The following is a 14,118-nucleotide window of genomic DNA, read 5'->3' as shown; positions in this document are numbered from 1 at the left end:
GTTTGCAAGGTTTAAAAGAAGAGGTTACCCGACGTCTGTTCTAGAAAATGCCAAAGAGAGTTTACTAGTACCCAATTTGCAGAGAAAGAGATAAATGACACGACTTTGAGATATATTATGGACTACAGTCCCTCAGAAAGAGAAGTTAAAAGAGAATTGAAAAGGAATTGAAGTATAATAAGAAAAGATCAAGATCTAAAAGAGTTAACAACTGAACATCTCAATATAGCATGCAGGAACACCTCTTCTCTTGGAGATATGCTAACTCAAAGCTATCTAGCCCCTTGAGAAACAGATGGAGGGATGTGTCTTAAAAAACTTTATTTTAAGTGTTAGAAATATATTGCTTGCAAATATGGACAAAACAGAACTGATTTCAAATACGCAGACAGAACAACCAAGCAAAGCAAAGAGCTCAACTCTATGAAACTTCACATGTTATGTTTGTCCTAGAATGTAGCTGTGGCAATAAATACATTGGCAGCACAGTGAATAAACGGAAGCTACAGATTCTTCAATATATAAGAGCAATCACCAACAGGGATTACTCTTATGTCATAGCTAAACATACCTGGGAAGAACATGATGGGAACCTTAATAGATTGAACTATTATGGCAGTCAACATATATTTGGTGCAAAGGCTACAAACTGTCCAGAACGCGGCTGCCAAATTTGTGACTGATGCCCCGAGGCTTTCCTCGGCTACTGCTGTTAGGAAGAGCCTGCACTGGCTCCCTATTTCTGCCAGGATTATTTTTAAGATCCTCAGCCTGACGCACGGGGCTATATCTGGCCGGGGAGCGGGAGGGGTCAAGGATCTTTTAGTACCCTATGTCCCCTGTAGAAATCTCCTCTCTTCAGGAAAGAGCCTGCTATCTGTGCCTCGTTTTAGGAGAGCTAGGTGGGGAGGAAGGTCTTTCTCCCATCTAGCTCCTAAGTTCTGGAACGCTCTCCCCATGGAAATTAAAGCTCAACCTTCTGTTCCTCTTTTCAGGAAGGCATTAAAGACCTGGCTTTTTGTTAGGGCATATCCGTGAACTGGGTTCTGTGCTTTTTTATCTTATTTGTTAGGCGCCTTGATGTCTTTGGGCTTAGTCTGCGTGTTATAAATTTTTTTCCATTTCATTTCATTTAATTTCATTTCATCCCGAAGAAGCCACAGGGAGGGAATCGTGATTTTCTCCCAAGAAGAGCAGAATCTAGATGGATCATAACAATGGGGACTGAAGTACCATGCGGTTTGAACATAGATGCTGAACTTCATGTACATCTTTAGAATAGTCTCCGAGACATTTAAGCTGACAGAGAGAATTACATTTGTCTTTTGAGATTGGGTCTCTGCTGTTTATGAACTTATTTCTTTGGTGATTTTCATACATATAGTTCCTTATTGAAATCATTACAATGCACTTTTTACTTTAGTACTGTAGTGAACAGCATTTGGGCACTAGACACTTTTTTTAGATGGTTTGCACTTTATTAGAATTATGAATGAGAACAAGAGGAAGAGTAGAGTGGAATAGTGTAGCTGGTGGGACCTCTTTAGAATTAGGAATTTTATGATAGGAACTAGATTTGATATCTTCTAGATATTATGAAATTAAAACCCAGATATAGAAGTACATTGCATTTTAACTGTGTAAGTGAACGCATATGGCAGGAGAAAATGAATGTCAGTGCATGGAGTTTTTGATAATTTAAGTTGATCCCTATATCTGAACGATCTTATTGAAAATATATTGTATTTTTATTTAATTACTGTATAGAGCATCAGCTGAGCACTAGTCACTTCATTCAGACTGTTTGAAAAAAGAAGGGTGTGTAGAGTAGACAAGGATTATTGATGGGATCTGTTTAGAAACTAGGAAATTCATGACAAGAGCAAGAATTTATCATTAGACTGAAGTTCAGACATGGAAGCACATTGCACCTTTTCCGTCATTGTGAATTAACATGGCAGGGGAAAGTGTATGTCACTGCATTTAGTATCTGATGAGTTTTATTTACATTCTAGTACTTTATTTGAATTGAACATGTTGTCTTGAAAGACTAATAAAGTTCAGGAAAGGGCATAGCACTTTATTTTTAACTTTGGATAGATTATTTGTACAAAAAGAACTATTGATGGACACAATGCAGAACAATGTCATACATTCACCCACCCCAGTACAGAGATCTGGGCCTAAATCCATAGTTGTTTTGCTCACCATGCCATTCCAGTTTGGACCCAGCCATATGCAAATCAGTCTTGACCCTGTGCCCCATGGGAACAGTCCAGCCCGAACTGCCAGACCAGGTCCTCCCTGGACTGGAAACAAGCATCCTAGGACCGGTTTCGGGGTTTTGCCCCTCTTCAGCCAGGATAGCTTGATTCCAGTGGCATGGAGAGCAAGGGACTCACGTCTGAGCATACCCGTTAGATTATTTGTACTTCATGTTGTCTCATCCATGAACATTAATAGGATTAAGCAAAAATAGACCTCCAAAGCTGTGAAAAATGAGTTGAACAAAATAAACTTTTAGTGCGCGTGCTCCAAGTCACATAATGGTGGATTGTTGTGACTGCGATAATTGAGACAGAAGTACATTAAAATGTATGTAGATTGATTTGAAGGTGTATAGAATCTAGAGGGTAATGTAGTAATAATTTTGAAAAAACGAAAAGAGAAAAAATGTGTACTTTACAGTAATTATTTCAAATAAATCAAATAATAAAAAGTACCCTAGGATTCAATAATTTAGGTAGACAATGCAAATGATAATGTTTCATTGGATTTTGTACTTTACAGGAATGGTAGCCAAAATGTGGATATAATGAGCTACATTTTTGTTTAGTGGAAACCGAAAAATAGTTAAAGTTAGGAAATAGCACTAAAGACTATAAATATGAAATAAGAACATTTAAAAAAAGTTATATGTTGATGTCAAGCCGCATGTTGAAATCTATATGAATGTATAATCAATTGCTGCTCCTTTAAATGCTGGAGGGGGAAATTTAGGGCAGTGCCCTTTAAGAGACACTCTAGATGTGACCAATCTATTGCCCAGTGGAAGGCTCCGGCCGAAACGCTTAGGCTTTTTTGTCGTCTCGCACTTGAAAGAAACACAATATGTTTTCATGTATTTGATTTCAATCACTGTTTTTTGTCTGTTTCTTTACAGAAGAAGAGAAAAGCAAAACGCACAAGAGCTAATAATTCTGGCTACTGTTGTACAGTAGGAATGTTATTTTGTTTTTTTGCAATTAAGTTGATGTGGGACTGAAATCTGATGTAATCAACCAGAGCAGAATTGTGGCATATGGTGTAAGACAAATGGTATAGAGTGATAATGGATGGACAGGCAGAAGCGTGCTCACTAGAGCCAAATCTCATGGGGTTTGCATTATGAGAAAGTGTTTTATGGGGTGAAAAATGCAACATTATTTGAATGTGATTAATTGCCCACTGGGGCAAAATTATGATGTTCGTCACTATGACCTTAAAGACCGGTCTTTTATATACGGAAAACAACAATATTCCCCCCAACGATATTATGTCCAGTAGGAAATAAACGAGAAAACCTTAGCGACCCCCCAAATAATTCATTAATCTCAGACTGACTTGGTAGTTCGTATGCCCACTATGGCAAAATTGGATAGATGGTGTTATAGGAAAGGTGATTACAATGATTAAAATGAAAAATAATTTTTTCCAGCTGCTGTCTTGAAATTTAAGAGTTGATCCGTCAAGCGGCATCCGAGACTAAATGGGGGTTCCTAAAATGCATTTTACGCATGAAAAGAACCATAGGAATCTTGAGCCACAGCTACAGCCCAACTGCTGAACACCAAATTTAGCAGGAAGGTAGATGTGTGTTCAAGAAAGAGCCTTTTGTGATTTGGTGTCAATCTGTTCAGTAGCTGCAGAGTTATTTAAAGTAATTTCCAGTTGTATGTATAGGGAAGCAGAGGATTCGCGACCTCCTCCCGATCCCATGCTGAGATCTGATTTTCTGCCAATAGTTCAAACCAGGAAGTGTTGGCAGCCATCTTGTGACTCAGCAGAACCAAGTCACAGAAAAACAACCATAAAAAAATAAAAGGGGTCAGGGTAGAAGCCCCCTGACCCCCTAGGCCTCTTAGGAGGGGTTACACAAGGACCACGCAGTGCCAAAAAAAGCATTTCGATTTTTTTGGGGCGGGTTCCAGCTAAATGTGTTTTTAAATGAAGAGCTGCCTCTCACGCTTTGATAATTATTGGCCCCTGGGCGGGCCAGGTCCTGGGGGGGATCATACAAATAAAGGAGGGGGCACCTGCCCCCCCCTCCTGGGGCTTATTATGCCCCGGGGACCACCACCTCTCCGGGGCTTCTTTAACCAAAAGTGTAGGGGAGTCCCATATTGCCTCCCCCACTGCCCCAGCGACCACCATCTACCCAAGGCGTATTTATTTAATAATGACGGGGCCTCTTGGACCCCCCAGTACCAGGGATTGCCACGTCCCCAGGCTTCAAGTTTAAAGAATGTTGAGGGACGCCAACTCCCCTGGGCTTTAATTTTAAGTAATGGGGGGGCTGTCCAAACCCCCCTGCAGCCCTGTGAACCACTGCCTCCCCAGACTTTTGTCAAATTTATTGCTTGGGTCGCATGCCCCTCTGCAGCCCTGGGGACAACCACCTCTCCAGTGCTAACTAGTGCAATGGAGTGGGGCCCCCTCCTGGAGCCATAAATGGTCCTAGGGTCTGCCAACCCCAGGTCCAGCTCCTGAAGTCTCTTGGGATGCTCACCCCAGGACATGGCTGTTTGCTTGGGCTTTGTGGCACCTTTACTACTCCCACCAAGCCATTGCAAACTGAGCTCTGCTTCTAGTAAGCAAGAACACAAAAAATGCTCGTGTTTGCTAGAAGCAGAGCACAATTGCTTTGACAGAGAGGGAGCTTGTTAGAATCCGGGTTCTCTGGTTGGCACAGGTAGGTACTTGTGACAAGCAGGGGACCTTTCCTCTAGTCAGGGTAAGGGGTTACACTCCTAAAATAACCCTTGCTCACCCTCTAGGTAGCTTGGCGTGAGCAGACAAGGCTTATCTCAGAGCGTTATAGGTTAAGCATTTGTGAACACATACAGTAACCAAGTGACAACACTACAAATGGACACCACACAGGTTTTATATTAAAAATAAGGATTCTTTATATAGAGTTACCACAAGACCATTAAACGACAAATATACACAATACTGTTACTTTAGATGGTAGAATTTTGCCTAGTTCTCTTAAGTTCTTAAATGCGACACTTTAAGTCAATGTACCTTAGATGCGACACGCAGGGCAACAAAAGTGTTGCAACGTTGTTGATGCGATGAAGTTATTGGTGCAAAGAAATAAAGACGTGAAGATCTTCCAGATGCGTTACGCTTCTCCGATGTTGCGAGAAGACTCGACTCGATTCGTCAGCTACAGCGGTGTCACCCTTTACGCGATGCGATGACAGCGGCCTTGGCTGCGGCACTCTTCTCCGACGTTTGCGAGACGCTTCCGCTCGATGCGATGTTGCAGCGGCGACACCCCTTTACGCGATGCGACGACAGCAGCTCCGATGGCGGCACGCTTCTCCGTGGATGCGAGGCGCTGTCCTTGATGCGGTGCAATGCGACAGCTACAATTGCTGCGATGGCGACACGCTTCTTCTTCAATGCGAGACTCTTCTCTTGATGCGGTGCGATGCGTCAGCTACAATGGCTGCGATGGCGACACGTTTCTTTGGCGTTGTGAGACACTTCTTGGATGATGTGAGACGCTTCCGCTCGATGCGATGCTGCAGCGGCGACACACTTTACGAGATGCGACGACAACAGCTCCAACGGCGGCATGCTTCTCCTTCTTGAGTCGCGCTTCCAGCTCCTTGCGACACACAGTCCCTCAGAAGGCCCAACAACAGCAGCAGGCACTTCCAAAGAACTTTGGGGAGCTGGGGGGTGAAGTCTGTTGTTCCTGAGACTTCAGCAGGAGGCAAGCTCTATTCCAAGCCCTTGGAGATCTTTTGAAGCACAAGTTGAAATAAAATCTTTGTAGTCTTTCTCCTCTCCTTTCAGCAGCAAGGCAACCACTGCAGGCCAATCCCCCAGGTCAGGGACAGTACTCCTCCTTACAGCTTTCCCGGTTCCTTCTCCTCAGGCAGAGGTTCTTCTTGTCAAGCAGGATCTAATTTCTTGGGAGCAGGGTCCCAATACTTATACCCCTAATTCCTTTGTTCCTCTGGGGTAGAGGGGCCTTTGCCCAGTCCAAACCAGTTCCTGAGCACTTTGTTGACATGACTCTGACTTTCTATTCAGGGTGCAGGGCAGAGACATCAGCCGCTCCACAGGAGGTGGAGCCAGCATTGTGGTGGCAGAGCACAGCCCTGTTCAGAGTTCAGGTCCACTGCTCCCACCCATCTGGATGTCAATCTCTCTATTCACCACCAGGCTACCTAGCCCTGCCCCACTGGGTTTCCCCAGCCCTGTCACTCACACAAACCAGACAGGCAGATACACATCATAGCAGAGGCAGGCTGAAATGGTTAGGCAAGCAAATACCAACTTTCTAAAAGTGGTATTTTCAGACACAGAATATTAAAATAAACTTTACTAAAAGATGTATTTTATTATTCTGAGTTCAGGCATACTAAACTCGAATTTCTACCATGGTCCCTGGGTCTGTTAGGATCATAGGATGTAACAATGCCCATTCTGGCCTATGGGAACAGGTAGCCTTGCAATAGTGAAAAACGAAAATGGCTGTAATTCACTATTAGGACATGCCACACACATCAGGGCTTGTCCTACCTTATGCTTACAATGCATCCTGTCCTTGGGCCTACCATAGGGGTGACTAATATGAAATTAAGGGAAGGTTTAGGGACTGGGAAGTGGGTGCACTTGCCCAGTCAGCATGACAGTACCAGACTGCACGCAGGTTCTGCAATGGCAGACCTTAGACACATTTTACTAGGCTGCTTCTGTGGGTGGCACAACCAGTGCTGCAAGCCCACCAGCAGCATTTGTATTTACAAGCTCTGGGCAATCCTGGTGCACTTTACTGGGGTCTGACAGTAAACCAAATAAGCCAATCATGGAATCCAACCAACATACACATTTTAAATAGGGAGCACTTGCACTGTGGCACTGGTTGGCAGTGGCACAGTGCTCTGAGCAGCTAACACCAGCAAAACACATGAGGCACAGCGACAAAAAGTGGAAGGGAGACTCACGCCAAGGTGCCAGGTCTAACAGAGCTGCATGTTAGCAGCTCCCTCTTTGTCAAAGCAATGCTAGCTCCTGCAGGAGGCAGGGAGCCAGAAGGGACTGCAGGGGCCTTGAGGCTCCAACCAGTGTCTCCATCTTGCTGAGGGGGTCCTCTTGGTGAGACCAGGGCACCCACAACAGAGGCCGGGCCCCTTCCAATGGGGTCCGTGGGGCTGAAATCAGCCCGGCAGGGGGGCTGTGCAGCCTCCTCCCCTTATTCTTTTTTTTTAAAAAGTAAAGTCTGGGCCTGGGGGATGGAGTCCACGGGTGGCAATTGGCTTGGGAGGGGGCCGCACGGCCCCCCTCCCATTAATATAGTATTATTTTTTTAAAGACTGGCCCTGGGGGATGGGGTCCTGGAGCAAGAATTGCCCAGGAAAGGGGCCATGCGGCCCCCGCCTGAAAAATTATAAAAAAGAAAAAACAGCAAGTTGCCAGAGGCCCCACCCCTTTTACCACCACTCTGCACACGCACCTTTGTGGTGCACCACTAGTTGGGGGATGAAGTCCCCTTTCCTCCATAGGGTCATTGGAGGCCAACTTCCACTCCTGTTACTTCCAGTAAGTCCCATAGAGTGCTATTGTTGAGAGGACTTCAGAGGCCATGGCCCTTTCTCCACCACTCTGCAAACGTGCCTCCTGGTGCAGTGCTGGTTGGGAGATGAAGTACCCTTGGCTTCAGATTGTTGTTGGGAGCCAACAAGCTCTCCTGTTACTTCCAGTAAGTCTCAAAAATGGGATTGCTGAGAGTTCTTCGGACGCCACACACCCTTTCTCCACCACTCTGCTAAAGCACTTCCTGGTGCACTGCTGGTTGGGGGATGAAATCCCCTTTGCTCTAGAGTGTCCTTGGGGTCCAAAAAGCCCTCCTTTTACATCCTGTAAGTCCCACACAACAGAATTGCTGAGAGGTGCTCAGAGACCACGATCCCTTTCTCCACCACTCTGCAAATGTGCCTCCTGGTGCACTACTGGTTGGGGGATGAGGTCTTCTTGGATGTTTAGGGTTTGTGGGGGTCCAGGATCCCTCCGGTTAACTCCAAGTCTGGCACAACGGGATTCCTGAGAGCTGTTTGGGAGACCCGCTCCCTATCTCCACCACTCTGCAAATGCATCTACTAGTTAAAAAAACATATACGTTACAGGGACGTTATAGTTAGGAAATAGATTTTTAAAAACCTTAGAAATTCACTTAAAAAACAAAGGTTACATGGTTGTTATAGTTAGCAAATAGAATTTTAAAAAACCTTAGAAATTCACAGAAAAAAAGAAATGTTACAGGGACGTTATAGTTAGGTTCAGCGTTCATGTTACATTTTGCACTTTAAAATGCTTGTTATTTGTATCTCTCTGCACTGTTACTTTTCCTCAATGTGCATTTTACAATGTGTGTTCTAATTCCATCTGGAACCCTGTGACTTCTGCCAGCTACAGGTGTTCAGTTATGTTGGTCCTTCTTGCTGGTCAGTCGTGGTATAGTTGCTGTGCTGCATTAAGGAAATAAATACTTTTATAACCACCTGGATTCTTCATTTCAACAAGTGGCGACGAGCTGAGGAGAGGAACACCCTGTCAACAAGTTAAAGCAGCACAGGAGCGGCGTGTTCCTGAAACCCTGGTGTACCTGTTCATACTACCATGAGGATGCATCTACCAGAAGAGAAACGTATGCTCTATCGGAAGCCACCCAGTCGAAACTGCGAGTGAGTGTGATTTTGGAGCCAAAAGTTGGAGAATTTAGAAGTTTTATGCTGTTTGCCTACATCGGAGAAAGCGCCGGTGAGGCCAACGAAGAGTGAACATTGCAGATTTCAAAGGCAAATACCTTACATTGCTGGTGAAGCTCTGAATGTGCAGGAGGTTCTGAATGCACAGAACTGACGGAGGATTCCAGTTCTGTTCCTGACCGCATTGTTCTATTTTCATGCTTATGAAGATACGTACGTCACGCAGGTTATGCGATGACGAAATATGCTACGTGGAGGCCATTTTAAATTCAATGTGTGTTGGTAACCATAGTAACCAGAATTAACAAACGATTTTATGGAGGAATAAGTAATTGTGGCTGCACTTTAACACGATTGTGGACAAAGGAGCAGGGAAACAGCTATCGTAAATAAACAAATTAAACCAAATAGCGGCAATTAGTTAAGAAAATTCAAAACCAAGCCAGGTGTATTCCCAACTTGACTGTTTACTAATCTTTTAATTTCACAAGTAACTTTATTTGTGTGTGGAATTGTTGCTTGAAGTACTCGTATATATATATATAAACAAATATAATTATTTCAATTCTGTAACCTGTCATTTAGACAAAATGCAATTTGATCCACCTGATAAATTTTTACAAAGTAAAGGAGATCCCCCAATATCGAGGACAAGGTGGAAGGAAGAATTTTTTAATTACATGAAAGTGATCGATGGGGATCGCATGCGGGCAGAAAGGAAAAAGAGTATTTTTTTACATTGTGTAGGATCCGAAGGACAATGTGTGTTTAGAGCTTTACCCCAAATAATTTCTGCGGCAGGTGATGTTGAAACTAATGTGTACAAAGAGGTCATACAAAGAATGGAACAAAGATTTAAGCCTGCAATTAACATTGTACTTAACAGATTTATATTATATACTAGGGCCCAAAATGAAAATTAATCATTTGATGATTTTTTGACTGCGTTAAGATCTTTGAGTATGCAGTGTAATTTTGGAAACATGTGCGATGAGATGAACAGAGATCAGATAATTGTTCACGTAAAAAGTAAGAAGACACAGGAACAATTATGGGTTTTAGAAGCTCCAAAACTTTCAGAAGCTATTTCTACAGCCAAGGCACTAGAACAGTTTGAAAAATGGATGCACTCTGTAAGGAATGTAAGCAATAAGACTGAAACAAAGGAAGAAGTGTGGGCTATTAAACGGTCAGACATCCAGCACAATGAAGCTTCAACTTCAGGATTGAACAATGCTCGCATCAATAACTATGGGGGTTTTAAAAAATTTGATAAGAATGAAAGATTAGGTGCATGCTATAGGTGTGGTAGTAAAACACACTTGGCATCCTATGGTGGGTGTCCAGCGTTAAACAAGGAGTTTAGGAAGTGTGGTAGAACAGGTCATTTTTAACCCTGGGCATAGTTCGCGTAGTTGCGCTACGCGTAGCTACGCAAAGTGCACTTCATACTACGCGAGATACGTGTAGCACTACGCGAACTGCGTAGTGCGCTGTTCGCGATGATTGCACAGTGCCGGATGCTTGTCCGCACTGTGCAATCATTGAAAACGGCATCTTGCACAGTGCGAGCTGTCGTTTTCTGCTGCTTGAGTAGATTTTTACTCGAGCGGCAGCTTTCTCAACGCGGACTGGTAGTTTCTCCCGAGGAATGCACATGCGCGGGCGCCCGCGCATGCGCATTTGTGAGGAAGAAGTTAGCGAGGAATCAGGAAGATGGAGCCCCGGGATGCGGCAGCTCAGGTAAGTAATTTTCTTTATTTTTAACTTTCTAAGTAATTTTAAAATGAGGGCCGGAGGGAGGCAAGTGGCGGGCAACTCTGCTCCGCCGTGGCGTGAGCGTAGTGTGCCTGCTACGCCTACTTTGCGAAGCGCAAAGTAGGCAGCACAACGCACACTCCGCGGGCGAAGCACTGCGCTCACCCTTAATAATGATGTGCAGCTTACTTCGTTCGAGATGGAAAATTTTCTTAAATGCCATAATATTAAACATGTAACAACCTCTTTACATGAACCACATTAGAATGGTCTAGTTGAATGCTTCAACAGAATTTTAATAGGGTATGTTTCTCATGTCATCAAATTGAGAGGTGTTTGGAAAAAATCATTAAGAGAAAGGTTGTGGTTATATCGTATCACTCCACATACCATCATACCATTACTGAGATTAGTCCTTTTTGCCTTTTAAAAGGAAGAGATCCTGCTTCCAAGATTTGCCCTTGGTGGTTCAAAGAGAAGTGTATGATGAATGATTTATCTGATAAAAAGATAAATGATGCTGCACAAAGGGTGGAATCCAAACAAGTCAAAACTAAAATTTGGTATGACAATAAGTTGAAGACAAAATTCCATGATCTCAAAGCTGGTGACTGGGTTAAAATTAGGAAACAAGGTTTCAGTAGTAAATGCTCAGAAAGATTTAGTAAGGCCATGAAGATTGTCAAAGTTTTTGATAATATTGCCATCACACAGGATGGAAAGTTGTGAGATGTTAAGCGTGTTGCCAAAGTTCCTTTCGGAACAAATGTTGTAAATGTTAATAATGATTCACCAGAATATTCTTTCGTTAGAATTGGTGAATCTGGCTGTAGATTCAATCAAGAATGCATTTCAAGCTCACACTCTGAAGGACACAATAGTTCTGAAGACACTGTTGCTTCTAGGGTTAAAGATTCAAATCATAGTAGACTATTTCCTAGAAGACTGTCTGATTTCGTCAGATAATCTTTAAGTTATCTCTTTGTTTTGTTTGTCTGGAAAAAAGGAGATATGTTATATTTTGCACTTTGCAATGCTTATTTGTATCTCTCTGTACTGTTACTTTTCCGCAATGTGCATTTTACAATGTGTGTTCTAATTCCATCTGGAACCCTGTGACTGCTGCCAGCTAGAGGTGTTCAGTTATGCTGGTCCTTCTTGCTGGTCAGTCGTGCTGTGGTTGCTGTGCTGCATTAAGGAAATAAATACTTTTATAACCACCTGGATTCTTCATTTCAACAGTTCACTCATGCAAAACCAGTGAAATTCAGCAGTTATAGTAGACTGAACTATACCTATGACTTACGCCCCTGCAATTCACTGCTTCTGACCTCACATATTGCATCACAAATGACATGGTCACTGATGAAATCTCAAATTACATCACTGATGACATCATCCAGTGAGTGTGAGTGTTTTGTAAATGTTGCTGAGACTTAAAGATATATGCTAAGCTACTGCATACGTTAAGTTACTATTCTTTCTGTACTACTAATGAGTAATACTATTTCTAACATATGTCATCTGAGTGGCTGTGTAACTGTAACTATCAGTTGTGAGTGGTGTCTGAGTGACTATCAATCTGTCAGTGGGTGTGTGAGTGGCTGTATAGGTCTGTCAGTGAGTATGTGAGTGTCTGTATGGACTTGTGAGTGCTTATCTGGTTTCATGAATGGCTGTGTGAGTGGTTGTATGGGTATGGGAGATGTGTATGTGTGAGAGTGTTTGAGTGGTTGTTTGGGTGTGTGAGTTGTACGGGTGAGAAATCAATTTTATGGGTGTGCGAGTGACTGTGTGAGTCATTGTGTGCATGTATGAGTGGGTGCATGAGTGGTTGTATGGGTGTGTGAGTAGTTGTATGGGTTAGTGAGGTCATGCGTGAGTGGTTATGTGAGTGTGTGAGTGGCTGTCTGGACCTGTCAGTGAGTGTATGAGTGAGTGTGTGAGTGTTTGTATGGGTCTGTGAGTGGCTGTATGGGTCAGTGAGTGGGTGTGTGAGATGTTTTGTGGGTCTCTGAGTAGGTGTGTGAATGGCTGTATGGGTCTGTGAGTGGGTGTGAGTGGTCTTGTGGTTGTGTGAGTGGCTGTGTGGGTCTGTGAGTAGGTGTGTGAGTAGTTGTGTGAGTGGCTGTATGGTTTTGTGAATGGGTGTATGAGTGGTTTTGTGGGTATGTGAGTGACTATATGGGTGTGCGAGTGGGTCTGTGAGAGGGTGTGTGAGTATCTCTGTGGATCTGTAAGTGGGTGTGTGAGTGCCTGTGTGGGTCTGTAAGTGGGTATGTGACTTCCTATATGGGTCTGTGAGTGCCTGCATAGGTGTGTGAGTAGGTGTGCAAGTGCCTGTGAAAGTCTGTAATTAGGTGTGTAAGTGGATGCATGGATCTGTGAGTTAGTGTATGAGTTCCTGCTAAGGTTTGTGAGAAGGTGTGTGAGTTCCTGTATGGATCTATGAGTGGGTCTCTCAACGCCTGTATGGGCCTGTGAGTGGATTTGTTAGTGCCTGCATGGATATGTGAGTGGATGCATGTGTGTCTGTGGGGCTCTCTCAATAGCTCTCTGACTGCATGTGAGATTCTGTGAGTGGATGTGCCCATGTGGGTCTATGAGTGGGTGGGTGAGTGAGTCTATGAGTAGGGGTGTGAGTGTCTTTGTGGGTCTGAGAGTGGGTGTATGAGTGTGTCAGTAAGTCTGAGTGGGTGTGTGATCATCTGAGTGGGTCTGTAAATGGGTATATAAGTGTCTATCTTGGTCTGCAAATGGGTGTGTGAGTGGCTTTGTGGGTCTGTGATTGCCTGTGTGGGTCTGTGAGTGAGTGTCTGAGTGGTGCTTAGGGTCTGTGATATGTGAGTGTGAGTACCTGTGTGAGTCTGTGAGTGGGGCAATGGGTCTGGGAGTGGGTGCGTGAGTGCTGCGATAGGTCTACGGGTGGGTGGGTGTGTGAGTGTCTGAGTGCCTGTGTGGGTTTCTGAGTCAGTGTGTGGGTATGTGAGTGCCTACATGGGTATATGAGTGGGTCTGTGAGCACCTGCAAAGGTCAGTGAGTAGGTGTCAATGCCTGTGTAGGTCTGTGAGTGAGTGGGTGAGTGCCTATGTGGGTTCTATGGTGGGTCTCAGAGTGACTGCATGGCTCTATGAGTGGGAGTACGAATGGCTGCATAGATCTCTGAATGGGTGTGTGACTGCTTGTACAGGTCTGTAAATGGGTGTCTGAGTGCATCAAGATTTGCGGATCTGTCTTGGATTTAAATGGGGGCCATTCTGAGCCTCGCGGGGAATCCGTGGATTCCTAAAGTGAAAATAAAATGATATAACTCAATTTTGTACCCAACATAAGTCCATCTGATACTCCTCTAACACACCCATGGGGTCAGGG

Source organism: Triturus cristatus, chromosome 9 (genome assembly GCF_964204655.1).
Source record: "Triturus cristatus chromosome 9, aTriCri1.1, whole genome shotgun sequence".
Taxonomy (NCBI): domain Eukaryota; kingdom Metazoa; phylum Chordata; class Amphibia; order Caudata; family Salamandridae; genus Triturus; species Triturus cristatus.
The sequence above is the reverse complement of the archived record's forward strand: the minus strand, read 5'-3'. Positions refer to the sequence as shown.